The sequence below is a fragment of the Thalassophryne amazonica genome, chromosome 21 (assembly GCF_902500255.1).
Source record: "Thalassophryne amazonica chromosome 21, fThaAma1.1, whole genome shotgun sequence".
Classification (NCBI taxonomy): domain Eukaryota; kingdom Metazoa; phylum Chordata; class Actinopteri; order Batrachoidiformes; family Batrachoididae; genus Thalassophryne; species Thalassophryne amazonica.
This window is the reverse complement of record NC_047123.1, coordinates 28,627,187-28,649,013: the sequence shown is the minus strand read 5'-3', so window position 1 is coordinate 28,649,013 and position 21,827 is coordinate 28,627,187. Positions and strand designations below refer to the sequence as shown.

General features: G+C 39.8%; 1 pseudogene; it reads left to right on the top strand.

Moving 5' to 3' along the window:
- Positions 1 to 3,478: 3,478 nt before the first annotated feature.
- On the top strand, positions 3,479 to 21,136 carry LOC117503603 (annotated as a pseudogene).
- The last annotated feature ends 691 nt before the right edge of the window (positions 21,137 to 21,827 follow it).

The following is a 21,827-nucleotide window of genomic DNA, read 5'->3' as shown; positions in this document are numbered from 1 at the left end:
ACTCCTGCAAACAAAGGGGGGGTGGGGGTGCACTGAGCTGTCACAGATGGGAGCTATTGGATCTGATGTCCTCATGCGTGATGAAGAGAAGCACTCGCTCGAGTGCGTTCCTCCGCCAAGGTGCAACAGGCGTTTCAACCGTCGCCCAACCCCTTGAGCCGCTGCAAGCTCAGTCCAGGCCCCAGTACATGAGAAATTTAACAAAATGTTGTTGCGCATCATCTCGGCCTGTGCGCTCGCACATTTTCCGTAGATTTTTTTTTTTTTAAGAGTGATTTTCATGTTGTGGAAAACCAGTCGAGACTAAACAGTCTAATTCCTACAATTCTATTCCCTGTGCATTTGGGAATTCTCTTATAGACCATGTTTAGGCCCAAAACAGCTTCTTTTAGATGTCACAAAAGTTTTAAGTTGTATCATGGAACGCATCCAAATCAGAAACTTTACGTTCTAGCAACAAATGATGGAACGATATGTCACATGTGACCATAATATCATGGGGCCTGTATCGAATCGTATAATCCTTTTGAAACGAGCATCATGATACCATTAAAAGTCAACTTCTGCATGGAAGAAATAATGACCTGCAGAAGAATCATCAATTATTTAGAAAATGTGAAAATATGAAAACATCACACTTCAGATTACTTTGTACATAATTAGTGGGAAGAGAATGTAAAAAGTACCAAACTTGCAGCAGATGCAATCGCGACACACATGCAATTGCGACAGGTGCGTCATCGCGACACGCATGCAACTGCGACAGGTGCGTCATCGCGACACGCATGCAACTGCGACAGGTGCGTCATCACGACACGCATGCAATTGTGACAGGTGCATCGCGACGCACATGCAATCGCGACCCGTGCATCATGACACATGCAATCGCAACAGGTGCATCGCGACATGCATGCAATCCCGATGGGTGTGATACATATGGAATTGTGGAGCTAGCGTATCGTTCTGCCCCTGCCAGCAGCAGCCTTGTTCCATGTAAAGCAGGGAGCTGAACAGAGTTTTCAATTTAAACATTTGTTGGCTACAAACTTGATTTTTCGCAATACTCAGCAACCTATGTTAACGAGCTGAAAACCCATATAACACAACAAGGCAACGAGTGCACCTGGCAAGTGTGAAAATGTTAAAATGCCTTTTATTTTGACATCCTCAACTGCCTTCAATTCCCAGGAATCGTATGACATTTAACTCCCCGTCAGTTGCAATCAATGTTTGGCAGAGAATCTCAATAACTCCTTCATGCACTTCCTGTTAACAATGATCTCTGTGGATCCTCTCCAACATGTGCACATCTGAGCAGATTTGGAGAAAAGAAGCTTCCCCCTAAATCCCAATCCCCACCATTACTCCAAGCTATTGCCTGTCGCATGAGCCAGCAATTGTACGGTGACGTTTTCTTCCCACCGTGATCTTACTCTCTCAACCACCTGCGTGCACATGCTACGACTCTGCTCTTTGGCCCGTGCGTCTCGCCAGCACGGCCAGGCGTCGTCATTGTGTTCTAATCAGTGCATCCTGTTTGTGAGCCAGTGACATCAGATCCCGTTTCCTTCCCAATTAAAAAAATATGAAATAAAATACAGATGCACAAACATGCCGGCAGAGGCCTGACGGTTTTCTCATGGTACACCTTCTCCAGTCTGCACGTGAGTCGCCAGGAAATGACCTCAACACAATGACGGAGTTAACCTACATGGTGTCGGGGGGGAATCTATAGATCTGTCCATTTCATCTCATGCTCTTTTTTTTTACTTCATCCTACCATCCACTTGTGGTCATTTCACTAATTAACACTAAGTGTCAGTAAGAAACACAGACGCAAAACAAACTTGCCAAAATTAAGCACCAGTTTGTAATCTGGTGGATGATTACTATCTTGTCTCACTTGAGAAAATCAACGGAATCATTTTATGAACAAGTGACAGAGAAAAGCTTAAGTGACCTTTACTTGCCAATGTGAGGTCTTTAGTACAGAATCACTCCAGCCACCAAACTGCATCACGATGGAAATGTAAAAGCTTTGAGAAGCTTAAAAAAATGTTGGAAAATGTTTGCTGTTTAGAACCCATTTCAAAATCATCCAGAATGCACATGCACATCCTGATCAACATCAAAGTGTAAAGAGTTCTCCTTATCGCCAAGTTTGACCATTACGCCAAGTTTCATTCACTTTAGTTGAAAACATTTTAAGATATTTATGACAAATGTTGGAATGTCTCATTTGCATGCTTTTTTTTTTTTTAAAGAACCCAGTATGTACATGCACATCCTGATCATCTCTCAAATTTAATGAACTCTTTCCCTTTATAAGATTGATCATTCCAACGACTTTCATCAGGTTCAGCAAAGAACTATTTGCGAAATTTGCCAAAAGGTAAAAAAAATAAGAAATAAATAAAAGACCAGACCAGAGGAGTGGATGGACATGAAAAGCCACGACCTGATGGGACCGAAGGCTGTGCATGACACGTGGTCGGTGCAACGCTTTAGATTTATGAAGCTCCGAAACAGTTGTCTGGCCTCTGATCCGAGGCAGATAATACCAGCTATTTATAGATAATCTATTTATTGAGCACATATGAGCCTCTGCTGTTATGACGGATCTGCGTGGGCCGGTGGAATCTTTGTACGTTTTATCACATCTTGCGGCATTCTGATCATTTCTGTTTTATTGCGTCTGCACTTTGTTCAAGGCTTTGTGCAATTTTAAGTCTGTTTTAGGCTATTCTCACGTTTTCCACTTAACATGCTAAACAGCAGTCTGAAAGTCTTAAAAAAAAGGAATAAGTAAAAGTGCCACTGTCTGCACTAATCCACGGCACCCTGGTCAAACTTTGATAAAATTACCATTACAGGTGTCGCTTTTCTGCAGAAGCTTTATACGAACGTACAGTTCACTGATTTTGACCTTTGAACCGCCCCCAGGACTAACCAACCAACTTTTTAGGTTCCTTAGATGACCCCAAAACACAATCAGGATGTTCCCAAAAATAAAACTGGCCTCAAGCCAGTTATCCAAGATGGCGTCCAAGATGGCCGCCAAAATAGGGTTTTTCACTAAAACACCTTTAAACAACATATAAACAACTTAAATATCACAGAGATTCAATTATAAGGGTATGTTGGCGGCCACTTTGGACGCCATTTTGAATCTTAAACCCATGAATGAATTTGGTTTAGGCACAAATGAGTTAGTTGTGACCTGCAATGGTCTCCCCATTGAATCTCTGTGATATTTAAATTGTTTATATATGTTTTTTAAGAACGTTTTTGTGAAAAACCCTATTTTGGCGGCTATCTTAGGCGCCATCTTGGATAACTGGCTTGAGGCCAGTTTTTATTTTTGGGTACATCCTGATTGTGTTTTGGGGTCATCTAAGGAACCTAAAAAAGTTGGTTTGGTTTAGTCGTGGGTGGGGGGGGGGGGGGGGGGGTGCAAAGGGGTCGTAGCTCCCCTAGTATGGGGCGTGGTGTTCGAGGTGACGGGCACTCAGGTTGAGGAGTCCCTGAAGTATCTGAATGTGTGCATTCTGCTCTGGCTTGTTGATTTTGTTAACTTCTGAACTGAGCGCACACTTAAACCAAATCTTTCCACCTTTCTCAAACAGGTCAACTATCTGGGTTTTCATATTGGGCAGCTCTGCCTCAGAGTAACTCTGTTAATGGGGACAAGGTCATTCAGAATTTGCATGACTGTCAAGGTGAGGTTGAAGTGCCCCTTGGAACGGCGCCCTGCAGTGCACATCCATCACGCTCCCTGACATCGGCTGGGTCAGCGTGTACCTTGGATGCGACTCAAGTGGCGTATTTTCATGGTAGCTGCTGGCTGCGGACAATTCCAGACGTGGAAGTCCTGTATTTAGATTATGCTGTGAGGTGAAAGCAGGTTCACAAATCACTCCACCAAAAAAAAAAGTGTAAATATAAGCTAGGGAAGCCCCACCCCCTTGAAATTCTGATTTGTGCTCCACTTTTAAAGTCCTGAACAAATGAAATGTTACAAAATGAGTCTCAGTGAGGTATATAAAATATAGAACATTTTAATGACAAACAGTGCTCACTGGCCATGTTTGCATGCACATAATAATCAGATAACTGTTAGTAATCAGATAACTGTAATAAAGCTGAAAGCTCCAGTGTCAGTTTGGCACAAGCGGACACGCAGGTTTGCTGTCACCAAAAGCATCAGGCGAGTAATCTGCACCCTGGCTACAACCTTTAGCAATAACTAACTACAAAGCTGTCACCATGGAAGACAAAACGAGCTAAATATTAAATGAATCCTTTTTCCTTGTTTCGGTACATGCACAGTCAGTTTGGATTATGCATCCCCCTCCCTAGTGCCATGTCCCTGACAGCACCTGTATGTAAACACCTCACGTAGAACATTTTAATCAAGGCTTTGAACCGGTAATGAAACAAAAAGGAAAACCAGAAATATTATATTTTTTATGTTCTTGAAAAGAATGGCTGTTTTAATATAATAGTAACTGGGTAATACCGTTATTTCTTTCGTTCTTTAAAAGGTTTCCTTTAACAATGACTCGGTGAGGTTCACTTCCTTTTATTTTGGCCATTGACTGGACAAAGTGCTGTCATCTTGTGTTTCACACTGAGAAATGCACCCAGAGCAGACAAACACAGAGGGACTTTTTTCTTCCTTTTTCTTAATTTAATTCCTTCTCGTGGAAATTACTAATTTCCCAGACGCCATCTTCCAAAACAAGGATGTCTTATCGTCAAGCTGTGATGAATCCAACTGAAACAACATAACAGGTCAGATTAAGACTTTATATTTTCTCAGTGTGTGATCGGTTTTAATAACTGAAACAATCGGAACTGTATGAATGGTTTGCTTGAGGACTGTGTCCGGTTGCTGAGAGCAACACAGCGCCATCTCTTTTAAAAATACACAAACAAGCTGCTTTGCTTTAAATACAAAATAAGTCTATTCCGGGTGATCAATGCAGACCCTCTTTCTCTTAAAATACTTTATTTTACTTAATTACTAAATTATGCAATTATGTAATTCTTCTGCAGATTTAGCCAATGCTGCCATGGAGAAAAGCACGCGCACACACACACACAAAAAATAAATCCAAACTGATGTGTGAAAAATGAACCATTTAATATTTAGTTCGTATTGCTTTCTTTCTAAGTGCACACGCACAGTGAGGAAATATGACGGCAAACTGCTCAAAATCCAGCATATATGTCAAAAAAGTGGCTGATCTCCATGGAAATATAACGTCATCTGTCGCGTTCAAACGCCATGAGACAACAGCATGTATAAGTGAGGCTGAAGCAATTAAACAGAAAAGTGTTTTCGTATCGCTTCTGCGGATCTGGCGCGTTTCATCTGTGTTTTCTCTCCACCAATAGTGTATTTGCATTGTAATATTAAAGCTTTTTAAAGTTATAACTTCATGCCGATTCGCTCCTTTGTTATGAACTTCAGAACACCTTCTGCATTCTTGCACCCAGTACAATTGAGCTTCCTCTGGTCTATTTTTGGCGTGGGAACAAGCTGAGGGCTTCGGTGAGAATACACAGCGCCTGCCAAAAGCCCCCGACTCCATCTTCCTGTATTTTACACCTTGCTCTGTTCCGCCCTTTGGAAGAGAGACAAATCAGCCTGGGAATGTTTTCAGCCAACGGAAAAGCCGGGAGGAAGTTTAAAGTGCATCTTTCATCCGCGTGGGTCTCGATAAGGGATGCGATCCCAACTCCTCGTCACATCTCTGTGTTCCTTTCCCCCCCTCCCCAGATGCCGACGACCCAGACCTTCTGATCAGCTTCTTCGCCATCAAGAGGCAGCTGGCCGTGGGCGCAGACTGGTCTCAGGACACGCAAATTGGGAAGCAGACGGAACTGAGCTACTCTTACCGCGTCATCTGCAACGAAACCTACTTCGGGGAAAGTTGTTCCAAGAAATGCCTGCCCAGGGACGACCAGTTTGGACACTACACCTGCACTCGTGAAGGGCAGGTGTCCTGCCTACCGGGATGGAAGGGAACATACTGTGAGGAAGGTAAAAAAACAACTACACCATAGTTTTTTAAAGGGTTGCTAGTCTACAAGTTTTAATATCTGCTTTGGATCCATCGTAGCCTACTGACAAGAACTTTTGTTTTGCCGTTTACTCTTTGTGGTTGCAACACAAAATCACTTGTGGATGGCGGAATCTGAACATGCCGAGTTGCAGAGTTGGGAACGGTAGGATTTTTGATGGTCTTTACCTTAGAACAGTCGGCAATGCCCCCAGGCTCTGACCATTCTGTCCCCTGGACATTATTTCACTCAATCCGTTTGTCCCTAAAAAAAGAGAGAAAGAGTGAGAGAGAGAGAAATCTTGAACATGTTTCTTTAAAACATTCAATCCATAAATCAAGGCATACATGATTTCAGGCTTTTGCAAATATGGCATTGAACCAAAACAATCGGTGAAAGGTTACCGATTACTCCTGGACTTTGGAAAAGCCTGTGTGTCCTGTAAAATGTTGTAAATGAATGTATAGATTGAAAGTTTTAGCAAAATATCTCAAAACAATAAGTGCTCTAATCTTATACATCTCCAAATTAAAATGTGGATAAACAATAAGTACTCTAATCTTATACATCTCCAAATTAAAATGTGGATAAACAATAAGTACTCTAATCTTATACATCTCCAAATTAAAATGTGGATAAACAATAAGTACTCTAATCTTATACATCTCCAAATTAAAAGGACATAAAATGTAGATAAACAATAAGTACTCTAATCTTATACATCTCAAATTAAAATGTGGATAAACAATAAGTACTCTTATACATCTCCAAATTAAAAGGACATAAAATGTAGATAAACAATAAGTACTCTAATCTTATACATCTCCAAATTAAAAGGACATATAATGTGGATAAACAATAAGTACTCTAATCTTATACATCTCCAAATTAAAAGGACATAAAATGTGGATAAACTGATTAAAATTTGGTTAAGGTTGATGCACCAGATCAGTTACATTTTTTTTCTTTTTTGTTTTGCCTGAAACAGCCGATCTAAAACTTAAGAACACAGGGGGCGCACTTTGAAATCTACAAATCATCTGGGGACCACCCAAACCTTTGATCCCAATTTTGATTGACAACTGTGATTATTATTAAGTATTTCAATATATACATATATTATGCTTAATTACATCAGATATTATAATGGTTATAGTGCATGCATGTGGGGGTCACACACACGCACAAGTTGCATGGCATGGCTTTTTATTGTTAGTTATTATTATTAAAATTTTAACTTTATAATAAAGTCTAAATTGAAGACTTTCTAAACATGCCCCTTGAAGAGAGATTAAAAAAACATTTATAAGTCACACCCAAGTATGAATCACAGTTATTGTCATTACAATTGATGTACCCTCAAACTAGTAAAATAACCTGCGATATATATTCTGGAAAATACAGTACTTCTCATGGCCCACCTATATTACCTTCACAGCCCACCAGAGGGCCATGGCCCACACTTTGAGAATCACTTATTTATGTGTTATACCATAAACCTGTCCGTCACCTGTTGGACATGTCTGGGCTTGTTGCAGGGAATAATTCTATCACATGCATGATGGAAATGAGGAGCAGGTGTGGCTCGAATTACATGTGGCTTAATGTGAGATTGTTTTGTTTGTTTGTTTGATTGTTTGTTTGTTTTTCTATTCCCAAAGCCTCAGTCTTTTGGGAAACAAGGTCAATGCTGTTTATTGATTAAAGAGGCCATATAGTGCACATTTTTTTAAATCCACTTTTACAGATTGGCATGTCTGTTTGTTTTAAAGCAACAGGCAGAGAAACAAATTGTTTCCATAGAGATGTGAATGTTTCATTCTGCAGGATGCATTTTCTCCCGTTTCTGCAGCATGCATTGCTTCAGTATCTATTTTGGCTATAAACATGAGCTTGTATAAAAGGTGCATAATATGACCCCTTTAAAGGGCAACCTCAGTGTGACAACAAACCGTCTCTGAGGAAACCAGAAGCCTTTCTGGCTCCATGGTACCACTAAAACAAATTAATCAAAGAGTAGATTTGGAAGGAGGCACTGAGAGAGTAATAGCTACCATGTGCCGGATATGTGACCGTGCGGGTGACAGCAGATCTGTCATCTATGTCACTCGGTGGCCAGAGAGAAATTGGCATGTGCTATTTGACCGTGGCCCCAAATTCTAACCAGATGGGCTCACGTGTTGCAATTACAGATGCATCAATCGTCGGCAAGTATGGAAAATATACATGTGGATGACAGATTAGTTTCAGACACTGATTTCCTCTCTCACGTGGAGCCGTTTTACACTTAGAGCATTGGGTTATGCAATTCAAGGAGTCACATCATGCACCATTTCAACTCGCTAATATGGCTTGGAGGTCATTTCATAGAGTAAGCAGGGGTCCAGGCCTGGACTTTTGTGACCAAAATGAGCCAATTAAGGCTTAAATTTTGCTAAAAAGTGGCTGCCAGAACTAGATTTTGGAAATGTAAAACTAAGCTCACACCAAGCTACATTCAACTTCAAAGCACCTGCTCCTAATTTCCATCATGCATGTAATGATAAGATTATTCTTCACAGCAATTGTAGACATCTTCAGCAGATATATGACAGTTATTTATAAATTTTTTTGGTGTTTTTTGTACTGATCTGTTGCAACAAGGTTATCCAAAGTTTTAAAAGCTTTTCCTCATTATAAGAGCTTTTAATTTGGAGACTTGCGAGGTGAAAGCATTTATTTAAAAACCGAAGGAGACGGGCTCAACTACCTGTTCCGCGCACTATGCAAATCAAAAGTTTTTCAGACTCGTCTTGCCTTCACATGCTGTAGAAATTGTGGTAAATAAGACTTGTTGATTGTAAATTTCACTAGAACAACCCCCCCCCCCCCCCCCCCCCCAAAAAAAGTTGTAATTTCAAGTAGGAACTCGTAATTTTGATAAACAAGTTCCGGACTTTGGAATGGCGGAATTGAGGACAGATGTAGCCATAGGAGGTATAAAATTCTTAAGATTGTAACCTGCATGCTTCTTTGCATCTCTGCGAACTCAACTCGAATAGCGAGCGATAACTATCATCATCGTATCCATCGCAATATGTCGTTCGCATTTTGCTACGACAACAAAGCACTTGAACGTGACCAACTTGAAATTCTGACTTTCCAAGATGGAAATAGGATCTTCCAAGTGGCATGTGAAGGCAGCATTCGACCTGGACCATATTAGAATCATGCTACTGTGCAAGACTTCCGGAAGTGTGCAAATGTGTGGGGAAGTAATTCAACTATTGTTCAAGTTTTGAATTTCTGATGCATTTCAGAAAAAAAATAACCCCAATAACAAGCCCAAATCATTTAAATAAAGTCATCTGCAAAGTCGCAAGTCAGCTGTGACATTAGGTTGAGAACCTTGTTCCAATACTGGAAGTGCATGGTGTCCTTCCAGAAGTGATGGTCAGATTCAAAAGTGCAAACATTCTGCATTTGCAAAAATTCATTTTTAAACACAAAACTAAACCTGTGACTGTAAAAAGTCAATACAGACTTTGCACAATGACGAATTTTAAAAAAGAAAGTTTGGTTGTTAACAGCTCCACACATCACTTTAAACTGCCTGTTATAGAAGATTAAAGACGTTTTAAGCACATAAAAGAGCTGAAAATGGAATAATTCTGATTTTAGGTGCATTTAATGGAAAAACATCATTAAATCATCAGAATTGAAATTATTCTGTCACTTCATGTGTTGTTTACATTTAAGCAGCACTCACTTTTTTTTGTCTTTTTTTTTTTTTTTTGTACTAGAAAGTGGCGTGAGGGCGCGTGCCCGGTAACATAATCCACAGGCAGGGGGGGGCGCTGTGCGTGCATTGATGGGAGGCTGCACGGCCAAGGTTAATCACGGCATTATTATCCGCCACGCGCCACCAACTAGTCCCCTCCATTGTTGGGTGCGCGGGAGGAGCAGCTGCAAACACGGTGGCGGTGGACCGCAAACAACAATGGCGACAGCTGTCTGCTATTGAGAGCGAGCATCTGTTGGGAACTAAAGCGGCTGCTTACCATCAGCCGCCTGAAATGCTGCTGCCCGAGAATCAGTGTCAGGCCAGAATGGCCCAAAAAAAGAAAAAACCCACTTAACGAGGCAAGAGGCGTGGCTGACAGGTAGATTCTTCCTCGAACTCACACAGTTGAGTGTTTGGAAAAATGAAAAGAAAGAACAACCAACAGGTGCTGCAAGGCGACAACTGTTGGTTTTCACCTGTTTGTATGTTAGTTAATCCCACCCCAGGATCTCATCCCATTAACCTTTCAGTTTCTGGGTCAAAGGTCAAGGTCGTAGCACAGGGTCAAATTTTTTGCTGAATGCAAATCAAGGGGGAGCGTTTTCTATGGCTTGTAATTGAATTAAATACAATAAGCCCATTGTTACTATTAGAGATGAACAGGAAGACACACATGACCTTTCAAAATGTACATCACATTTCACCTTGAGTGACCCTGAAGGGCACAATCAGGGTCGATCAAGCTTTGATCCATTATCATGGCTACACGGGCTTATTAGTTACATTTAGACAAGGAAGTCGTGTGGTATTTCAATATCTACTATTGCATTTGACCTTGAATGTCACAATCAAGGTCATCTAAGCTTTGATCTCATATTGTGGTTATTGCTGGCCAAATGGTTACATTAGACACGAACAGGACGTCATAAGTAGGTTTATAATATGCAGCTTTGAATTTGATCATTAACATACTCAAGGTCAATCCCAGGTCGCTGTAAAGAGGCAGAATATAGTTTGCTGATGCCGTATCACTACCGCGATGGGTCTTGCTGTCGTTAGAGCGCCCCCATCTGGCTTCAACATGCACACAATATTTTTAAGAAAGGTACTTTCATGACTCCTAGCAGGCCAAATGTGACAATTTTTATTGCTTAAAAATACAAAAATACAAAAATTAACATTTGCATTAAAAAAAAAAAAGTTGAGAAAGGTGACGCCACACTGTAGCCGTGTTCATATGCGCCACACATGTCCTCATTCATAGTGCATGTGGTGCGTTACAAAGTGTGCAAATGCACTGCTCCCTGTGCTGGTAATGCAAAGGGTTTAGACAGCAAAAATATAGATGAGTGGATGAGTGAGGGAGTGAGTACATGTCAGCCAGCTTATGTGGACAGTAACTCAAAAACTATAAATGGAATCATCTTTCAACTCGCTAAATTAAAAGAAGGTATAATGAGGAACTGGGTGAACTTTAATACATCAGATTGATTGGAAAAAATAACTTTGTCTTGTCTGTGTGATATTCCATGTGCTGGATAAGTTCAAAAAAATTACAAACAGATGGTTGAACACACAGAGTTTGTCTGCCACCTGAACACCGAGCATGCCGTGTACTTAGCCTTGAGGGCCGCCCAGCTAACGACTTAAGTTAGCTGTCACAGAGAGGTACATGACGCCCGCTGTGCGGGCAAATATCAGGCAAAATGTACAACAGAATGGGGCAGCAAAACTGGAATTAAAGAATAAGTAAGACGTGGCTGGGGATGGTACAAAAATTTTCATCTGTACTGCAGATTAGTGATATGGAAGAAGGAGAGCCTGAAAAGCCTGAAAATGATTTTGGCATGCAACATATTTAAGGTTTTGTTTTTTATATATATATAAAATAGCAAAAGTTAGTTTGCTAGTTCTACTATCTTTTGGGAGTCACATTTGTAATTTTTACTGCTGCCCAAGGGGGTGTTGTTTTCACACCATCTCAAAACCTATGTTGTAAAGTAATTTATGCATAAATTACACACATTAAAAATGTGCAAAAGCATTTTTGAAATAAATAAGCACAGTATGCATTCACTTAAAAATTGCAATTCGACTCTGATTCACTTAATGTTTTTCTTCAACATCGCAAAAAAAATTAAAAAAATGCATATTTTTTTAAAACCAGGTTTCTTCGTACTTATGCAAAAGGGTTCTATTCGTGCAATTTTTTTCCATAAACGCAGTTTGGTTAAGATACACGTGGCGAGTATCAGCTTGTGACATAAGTATGCATTCAGAGTGCCGCTTTGGTTTCATGCGTTTGACAGTTGTTGCTTTTTAATGAAATGTACTTTGGAGAAAATGCAGCATATTTATGTTTGTTTTCTTTCTTTCTTTAGCGATCAGTCTGGAGGGCTGCAGTGAGAGTAACGGAAACTGCTCCAAACCCGGCGAGTGTGTGTAAGTAACTTTAACGGTTACGTCGGCTGCAAATGACAGCTGCCCGTGTCAGTTTTCTCATTTAAAACATAAATAATAAAATAGAAAGCAGAAGCATCTGTTCAAAGCTGCAGATCCAAACGTTGCTCTTACCCACTGGTGAGGATCAATCACACCAACGTTAACCCACTCGCTGTGGGAAATTCCTCTTGAATCCTATTTGCCCTCTTTCCAGACACAAATCTGTCATTCCCAGCCATTAAAAGTGACCTAAATTGAGGTTAAACCCTTTAGAGCCCCAATACTGTAAAGCTGCTCACTCAGCAAAAACCAAAACAAAAAAAAAGTTGGAATATTAAAGAAAAAGGCACATCTCAGACAGTCTGGGGGTGTGACAAAAGTGTGCAACTGCATCAACAACTGGATATCCATGGGAAGAGTATAAAAGATTTTTATTATTAATATTTTAAAAAAGAAAATCATTACTTATTTTACTTTTATTATTTTATTGTTTTTGCTTTTGCAGTGAGCTTATGGCCAAAAATCTCCACCTTTGGTTGCACATTTTTATCTTGCAATTTAACCCCTTCGTGTTTGCAATAAAGATTTTAAAGGGGTCATATTACACATCTTTTCAGCGTGCCAATATGTGTCAGCAAGTATTTTACAAAACATGTTCTTTTAGCCAAAATACCCCAGAGACAACTAAATAAATGAATAAATAAATAAATAAATATTCACATCTCTAGGAAACAACTTTACATTTCCATAGGCTGAGTTGGTAGGCATCATTCTCTCAAGCCCCTCCTGTAATATTCTACACATTTTGATGCTGTTGTTGCAGAAATGATTCTTTCAAAATGTTCAACAAACCCACGAAACAAATCAATCACTTTAGAAAACAATTTACCAATTTGAATTTGAATAGTTACATTTTGAAAATAATTGTTCGCAAATTCTCAAAAGATCACGTGAAAACATCATTTGAGAAAATGTTTCAGTTTCACAGTGTTCAAAACATTGTGATGGCGACATCTAGTGGACAGTGTGGATTCCTCGATTCAGCAAAAGGTTCACTCTTCCAAAACATGTTCTAAAGGTTTCAGAGAAATAGTCTCTATTTAACAGTATGAGAAACACTAAGTAAAACAAGCCGTTTGAAAATGAATCAGTGTTTTGAAACACTATGATCGTGACATCGAGTGAGACAGTCATTTGATTTAAAGAAAAAATGCTGTTATGAACCAGTCAAAACAGTGAATTTAACCATTAGGTGACAAATCAGCATTTTAAAATACCTCAAGCACAAAATGAAACTTTCATGTCTTAAAATTAATGTTTCAAAATGCTTGAAACACATAATGAACCAATCGGTTCACCTGTTTTGAGCAGTTCTAAACACCATGATGGCAACAACTTGTGGACATTACAGAATCCTTTATGTGAAACATTTGAGAAATAGTTGCTTCCTAAAATGATTTTCCACTTCAAAATACTGAAAAAATTGCTTTGAAAAAAAGGATTCAATGTTTCAAAACACTAGAAGCACAATGATTGTGACATGTTGTGATAGTGCCCCCCCCCAAAAAAAAGCCTACCTACGCCACTGTATGTGCCTGTTGACTTAAATAGAAAGGAACTGCTGCTTGCCACGCCTTCTCTCACAGAGTCGTTACATATGTCACAAAAGTTGAGCAAGCCATTAGAGGACAAAATATTAGAGGAATTTCAACATGCACAATGTAGAATTGTGGGCCTGAGGATAGGCAGCATAAAAGTCACCAGATGTGACTCTTAAAAAGTAGACGCAAAAATTATTTTGCATAATACGGCCCCTTTAATTTGAACAGGATTCCATTTTGGGTTGATTTCGTGTAGTTAATCTAGAGGGTGCAAATTAAACTGGTGATAACTGCAAGACCTGCAATGGAAGGAGTCATCAAACGTCATGTTTTAATCCCTCTCCAGGTGCAGAAAAGGATGGCAAGGCACATTCTGCGACGAGTGTCAGAAGTATCCAGCCTGTAAGCACGGCACCTGCCAGGTGGCGTGGCAGTGCAACTGCCAGGAGGGTTGGGGAGGCCTATTATGTGATCAAGGTACACCGGACCACTTGGACCACTGCTGTTCTTCCCTTTTAAAAAGATCTTCTCATGTTACTTACGCATTAGTAAATTAAGCGTATCCACAGAGGTAAAACTCTTGTTTCTCTCCCCCACAACCAGATTTGAATTTCTGCACACATCACCATCCATGTGTGAATGGCCGCCACCTGCATGAATACAGGCCAGGGCAGCTAACACGTGCACGCTGCCTACCAGGGTTGACGGGGTCAACTGTGAGATGGAGATGCAGGAATGTGACAGAAACCCCTGCAGGAATGGAGGCCTATGCACAGTAAGACGTCACGAAAGCATACGCTAGAAATACCCGGAAATCCGTTATATATGGATTGACGTATGTAAGTGCTGCAGCACACGTGTTAGCGTGGAGCTAATCGTGCACAAATATGCAATGTTACCACTGCAACATTAAGCTACTGAATCAAAGTGGGCAACTTGCCATTATTTAAAACTACACACGGACCGATCCACTTCTGAGGCATACTTGCTAATCTAGCTAGCTAAGGAGCTACAGTAATGCCAAAGCACTTACATGAATTGAGTGTATTGGTAGCAACCAGCCATTTTTTGTTTTTTTAGGTTTATACTTGGAATTTTACAAATTAAGGTATCAGTTATGTTAGCGAGTTACTATTATGATACCATAAGCTAACATGGCGATTACTGTAGCGAGTGGGCCAGGCTGGGTCATTTTTGGCATGTCCCCTTTTTACGTCATCGGAAAACATTTAGAATCAGTCCCTCTATTCTGAAGTGTCATATCATATCTCCTGATATAACAGGACACGGCGCATCTCACGTGACATTAGCATACTTGGTGTATCGTGATAAACATTCAGTACATACACTGCTCTAGATATACTCCAGACTGGAATTAGATGTGCAATGTGTTCAACACCAAGTTCAGTAAATATTAGCATAAGCATAGTTTTATTTAGGTATCTTAGCCACATTGTAGTTAGCCAACTTGTAGGGTAGCATGCTAGCCAGTAATGTGTAGGTAATTGTTCCTTCTAGTATTATCCAGCTGATCGAAAATTATACTGATCTGTTTTTGCAACAATTTATGTTTTGGTAAAGTAGCATTTATAAAATTAGATGACTTAGCATAGCTAGCATACATGATTGCCACTGCCTTTTGGACAGTAACAATCCCTACTGGTTTGTGAATCAGCAATTGTAACGGAAAGGAAAGTAATTCCCTGAATTAATCGAATATTGGCATAAGTGTGGGGGGATTTGTTAAAAATCAGAGGATTCCTTCTATCAGCTTCACATTCGTTTGTCACCGTATTAGCTTTTCAAACATTTCACTGGCTAACTTCTGCTTTGCATTTCTACAGAATCTGGAGTCCGGCTACAAGTGTGCATGTCTCCAGGGTTTTGAAGGCACCCACTGTGAGCACAACGTGCTAACGTGTGCCGACTCACCGTGCTTCCACGGTGGCAAATGCTGGGAGAAAGACGGCGGCCACAGCTACATGTGCGAGTGTCCCCGCGGCTACACTGGACTCAACTGTGAAAGAGAGTGGACAAGTGCACGTCGCTTCCTGTGCAAATGGTACGGTCGTCAAACCCCTTGTGTCTGTACTTCCCTTTGCGATTCCTGCAACTGGAAGCAGTGTGGAACAACAGGAATTAATGGGAACCTGGTCTCTATTGTCCTTCATGTAAACCCTCGGCAACAGCGTGCAGTGGCTTGTAAATGTTACCCCCCAGCTTGTTGCATATTTCAAAAGTCTTTTTTTTTCATTTGGGTTTGTTCTGAACAATGCAACATGTGACCTGATGATACCTCATGTGGAGTTGTCTTCTACTGCTTCAAAATACAGACTACGCCATTAGCTAAGCTAGCTTTTCTGTCTTGTTTAAAACTACTCTTGATCATAACAATAAATTAGCCATACTTTTTTTTAAGAGTGGTTTTGAAGGTCAAGTGGGGCAGCTGTAGACGTAGCATCTTAGCTGTGCTTTGACTTGGCGGGCAATCTGGCTAAGGCTAACAAGCTAGATAACCTTGGTTTAGGTGATTAATGCATACTTTTTGTAGAGTGGGCGGTGGTTCTTATAAAGGGTGACTTGGGTACAGGTATTATTTTGTCAATGTGACCAAATTATCAGTACCCATGATCTGCCTGCAGTCAATACCTGCTAATTAGTGCTAACATACAACTTTCACACTAAAATTACACTGAGGGGAAATGCTGAAGCACAGACATCTTTCTCTGATGACTGATTAGTACAATTAATGGCACAGTAAGCAATATTCCCTCAGTTATTTGTAATAAAACACCCAAAGGTTCAAACTCAGGCAATCACTGCTAGCTACCTTTGGACCCAACACACTAGCTGTCCCTCAAGTGAGAACACCACTAATTATTCATAGCTTATGGCTTAAAATTGCTTTAAACTGATGAGTTCTATAAAAAATTCTCTGAAGTACAGTTGTTTTGATCAGGAAACTAGGTATGAGTGATTTTTTTTTTTTTTTTTTTTTTTTTTTTTTTTTTAGCATGTTTATTTCTGTTTCTATGGACATTTACTTGCTTTTGGAGCTAGTCTCAAGTGGCCATTCAATAAACAATTTCATTTTCAACAGCAGAGGTGGTCATAAATATTCTTTTCTCATCTTCTGCAGGTGGTCTGTGTCTGATACATGGCGGAATTCGTGTCTGCAGTTGCCGCGCGGGTTTTACTGGCCAGCGTTGTGAAATCAACATCAACGAATGTGCTGGAAACCCATGCATCAATGGAGGCACCTGCCAAGACCGAATCAATGACTATACCTGCGACTGTCCTCCAGGATATGGTGGACGCAACTGCGATAAAGTTCTGGATGAGTGCTTCCGTTCGCCCTTGCCTCAACGGGGGTCTTTGCACTGGAGGTGGAGGTCCAGGAGAACCCCCGCTTCTTGCATCTGCTCCCCAGGCTTCACTGGACAACGCTGCGAGGTCTTCACTGCAGTGACCTCCCCAGTGGCCAATGGGGATGTTCAGGACGGCTTCCAGTGGGCGGCAGTCTCTCTGGCTGTGGGGCTGGTAGCCCTGTTGGTGCTGTTGTGCATGGTGGGCTTGGCATTGAGACACATCCACAGGCAAGCCCAAAGGGACAGGAGCGACACAGAGACCATGAACAACATATCCAACGTTCAGAAGGACAACCTCATTCCAGCTTCTCAGCTGAAAAAACACCAACCAGAAAATTAGTCTGGAGGTGGACTGCGATTCAGAGAAATTGAACTTTATCCATAAAAACTATCATTTGGATTCTTACAACTCTAATTCTAAAGAGTTAAAGGATGAAAAAACACAAGAAGATAAAAGTCTTATTTATGACAAGAGTTTAGAAGACAAAATGCCCTTGAGTAGAATGTACAGGTAAGAATGTTTTTGCTGTACATTTCCCCATACTTTGAATCAGCTTGTATTACAGTATTAAACTATATTCTGTTTGTTTATTGGTCTGTACATATGAAGGCTCCCAGGCCACTATATGTACTAATCACTATTCCTAGCATTTGGAAATAGCCTAGGTATATACCTTGAAAACTGCAATCCCCCCAGATTCTTTACACTATGACTCTAAATTATTAAATGCTACCATCATGCAAGTCTCCCAATTAAGAAGCCATGAAATAAGCATAAACTGATTAAAGTTTGGTTAACTCTGATGCACCAGATCAACCCAAGACGCAAGGTGTGTTGTGCTTATGCAACGTCTACCACCTGTTGGACATTTCTGGTATTGTTGCAATGAATAATCCCATCATCACATGCACTATGGAAATTAGGAGCAGGTGTGGTTGAAGTTACAGTTACCTTGAAATTAATGGTCAGGTTCTTTCATTTCAAAAGACTTGGCACACCAGTCTCCAAGGCCAGGTCTTGGTTCTGGCACCAGTATAGGGGAAGACATGCAGGCAATGGCAGGGCTGCCTGTACTTGCACCTGGCACTAAAACAATATGCCAGAATACTGGAAATGTCGGAAGACATTTGAGGGCCAGTATTAGTATGCACCCAGATCCGGACCTATAACCTACGTTTCGCAATAATGTGCAGTTAAAGTGGAATATTTAGCTTATTTACCTGAAATTATTTATTTATATTTACTATACCTTATTTACTAGAAATTATATGAATTGTTTGTCCTCCATTAAATTTCGTGTTTGAAGGGTTTTATATATATATATATATATATATATATATATATATAAATTTGCCCCATACTGCCCCCTATCTGCATGCATGCTTCTTCCATGTGCTGCTTCTTTGTGATAATGTGACGTGATTTGTGTTTGCAGTGAAAAACCAGAGTGTAGGATATCAACTATATGTTCCTCTCGAGACTCCATGTACCAGTCGGTCTTTGTTATAGCAGAGGAGCGGCGGGAATGCGTCATAGCAACTGAGGTAAGGCACAAAAGCATTACCGTAAATCTCTGACTATTTCAAATGACACACGCTATCCCAAGTGCTCTACCCCCCAAACATATGTCCAGAAATTTATGATGTAATAAATTATAGATTGTATTCTGACTTGACTATTCTTTATCCTATATTGACTAAAATTAAATCCATTCTGTATATCTGACATAGATATACAAAAATACACACAAACACATACACGTGTTTTCTAAAATATACATTTGTTTCCAAATTTTCAAAAAAAATGTTTCCTTTAGTCATAAAATGAATTATTACTATTATTATAAGACGTAGAAGTAGTGTTATGATCATTATTATTGACTAGGTTAAGTGGGTCATATTGTTAAGCTAATATAGTTGTTGAAAAAAATGTAGAAGTTGTAAAATTCTAAAATTTTGAATTTTTCTAAAAATTCTATAATTTAGAATTTTTCTATTAAATCCATTCTGTATATCTGACACAGATATATAAAAATACACACAAACACATACACGTGTTTTCTACAATATACATTTGTTTCCAAATTTTCAAAAAAAATGTTGCCATTAGTCATAAAATGAATTACTACTATTATTATAAGTAGAAGTAGAAGTAGTGTTATGATCATTATCATTGTCTAGGTTAAGTGGGTCATATTGTTAAGCTAATATAAGTTGTTGAAAAAAAATTGTAGAAGTTGTAAAATTATAACATTTTGAATTTTTCTAAAAATTCTAAAAAAATATATATTAAAAAATTCTAACCAAAAATACTTCACAGGCTCTGATGTGAGTAATTCTTAAAAACTGACAAAATAAATAAATAATAATAAAAAATGTTCCAGGTTTCTAAAGATTTCCCATTTCTGTAACTGCCACTTTAAATCAAAAGGAGCTGCCGCTAGCCACGACCCTTCTCACGAATAATATAAGGTCAGCGGTTTAGTCTCCACCTGTAAATCATGTGGACGTGTTATGCAGAATGCGCACTTGCTCACATACACCAAGCAGGATCCCCCCAACTCTCTAAGCAGGATTTTGGATATGGACCTATGCAACATACATTGGTCTAAAATGAGTTGTTTCAGGCCCAGACTTTGCTTATAACAAGATGGTTTCAGTCTCCAAAGATGCCGAATTGTCAGACTTTGAGGATGCTGAAGTCAAAAACCTCACAATATTTTGATGGTCGATAACAACCGCAGACATACATTATAACATTTTTAATTCAATTTAGATGGATATTTGGCAACTTGGAAATTTTCTTATTTCCGTCCCGCAACTCACTCGTTCAGATTTTTTCAGATTTTACATACAACAGCATTAAAGTTAATAGAGGTATTAGTTTCCCCCTTGCACTATGTATCTAATTTTCCTTGAACTTTTTTCGCTTGCAGGTATAAACTGTGAGAGTGAGTGAGGACAAAGACACAATCAAGGCAGAATGTTCCATTCTGGATTGTTTACAAATGCCAAGAAGAGGCTGGACGTAGTTTTGGAGACGTCCCCTGCTGCTCTGGAACACTTGAGGACAGAATCGAGAAACTTGTCCGTATGCAAGAACATGTACAGTGATGGATCTCTGCCCGGGAAACTGACTGATGGCCATCCTGGGCGGGAAAAGGTGGATTTATTTGCCTCGTGCACTGGACCCAGCCTTGTGTGATAATCATGGTGACAGCCAACCAATCAGAAAAAAAGAACATAAAACACGGTGCCTGAGATTTAACCCCTTCAATCCCCACGTTGACCCGAGACGCTCCTGCAAGCTCCGCCTCCTATGCAAGACTCAGGGTCGAGACGAGCCGACTCGCCCGTCGCCAGAATCCAACCTCAGCAGTTCATCGTTAGCTGCCGATCGGTCGGACTCCTCCATGCCATGATGAAGATTGTTCGCAGCCCAAATTCACTAGAAGCCTTAAAAACGGGGGTTTGAACTTTAAATTTGTGCCCTTGTATCTTCTTGGATCATTTGCACTACAAAAAGACACACAAAAAAAAGTGGGTAGGAGGAAAAAAAATGCTTTCCAAAAACAACAGGGCTTTGAGGAGAAAAAAAAAACAACAACACAGAAGCACAACGTGCCACCAAAATCCAAGAAAAAGTCAAGTGTGCATAGAATGTTGTTTTTTGAATGCAACCCAAGTGAAGAATACAAAGAGACTGTCACACCACTGCCTGCCTATAACACAATTCAAAATGCAGAACCAATAATGTAATTTTTAAAAGAAGTGATTATTTCCAGAGTTTAATTTAAATGACACACTGCTCTTTATATGTTTTATATTATTTTGTATATAATGCATATTTATAAGGACCAAACATCTGATGAATAAAGCTTCCTTGAAAACTGCTTTTAATTTCCTCAGAATATAACCAGTTGTCTTTCTGCAATGAAAATGAGTATGAATGATGCTCTGGTGTGCACTGGATTTATTATTATTATTATATCTGCATATGGGCCTATGTGGTCATCGACCTCCGCCTGAGCAAAATAACCAAGCATTTTGATCCAATTTGGACCAAACTTGGTGGAATGATTGAAGCTAAGCCAAGTGCAAAATGGTGTGATTTAGAGAAAAATCAGGTAAAATTCAAGGTGACGGGCCAAGGTCAAAATATGAGTTCAATGCTTCAAATACAGATGCAGCTATCGCTACTATTAAACACAAATAAAACTCGTATTATTTTGATATCAGCCACTTGATGATTGTTTGACCTTGCAACTCATCTTGGAGCCAACTTGGATTAAACGTGCTGTGTGTCAGCAAAGTTTAAATATGTGACAGTATGAATGAAAAGTCACACAAAAAACAATCCCATGTCAAACACAAGGTGCCAGTGTTGCACATTATTAATATGATTCATTTAATTTGTGGGTTCAAGTAGAAACATCACAAATTTCACATATTAATTATATTTTTTATATTATAAAAGGTAATCCAATGACCCTCAGATGACATCATGTTTGTTTCCTGTAAAAATAAGTCACCTCCTTTGGTTCCAGCCCCGCCCCGCTTTCTGTTCCCGGATCCAAATTGGCT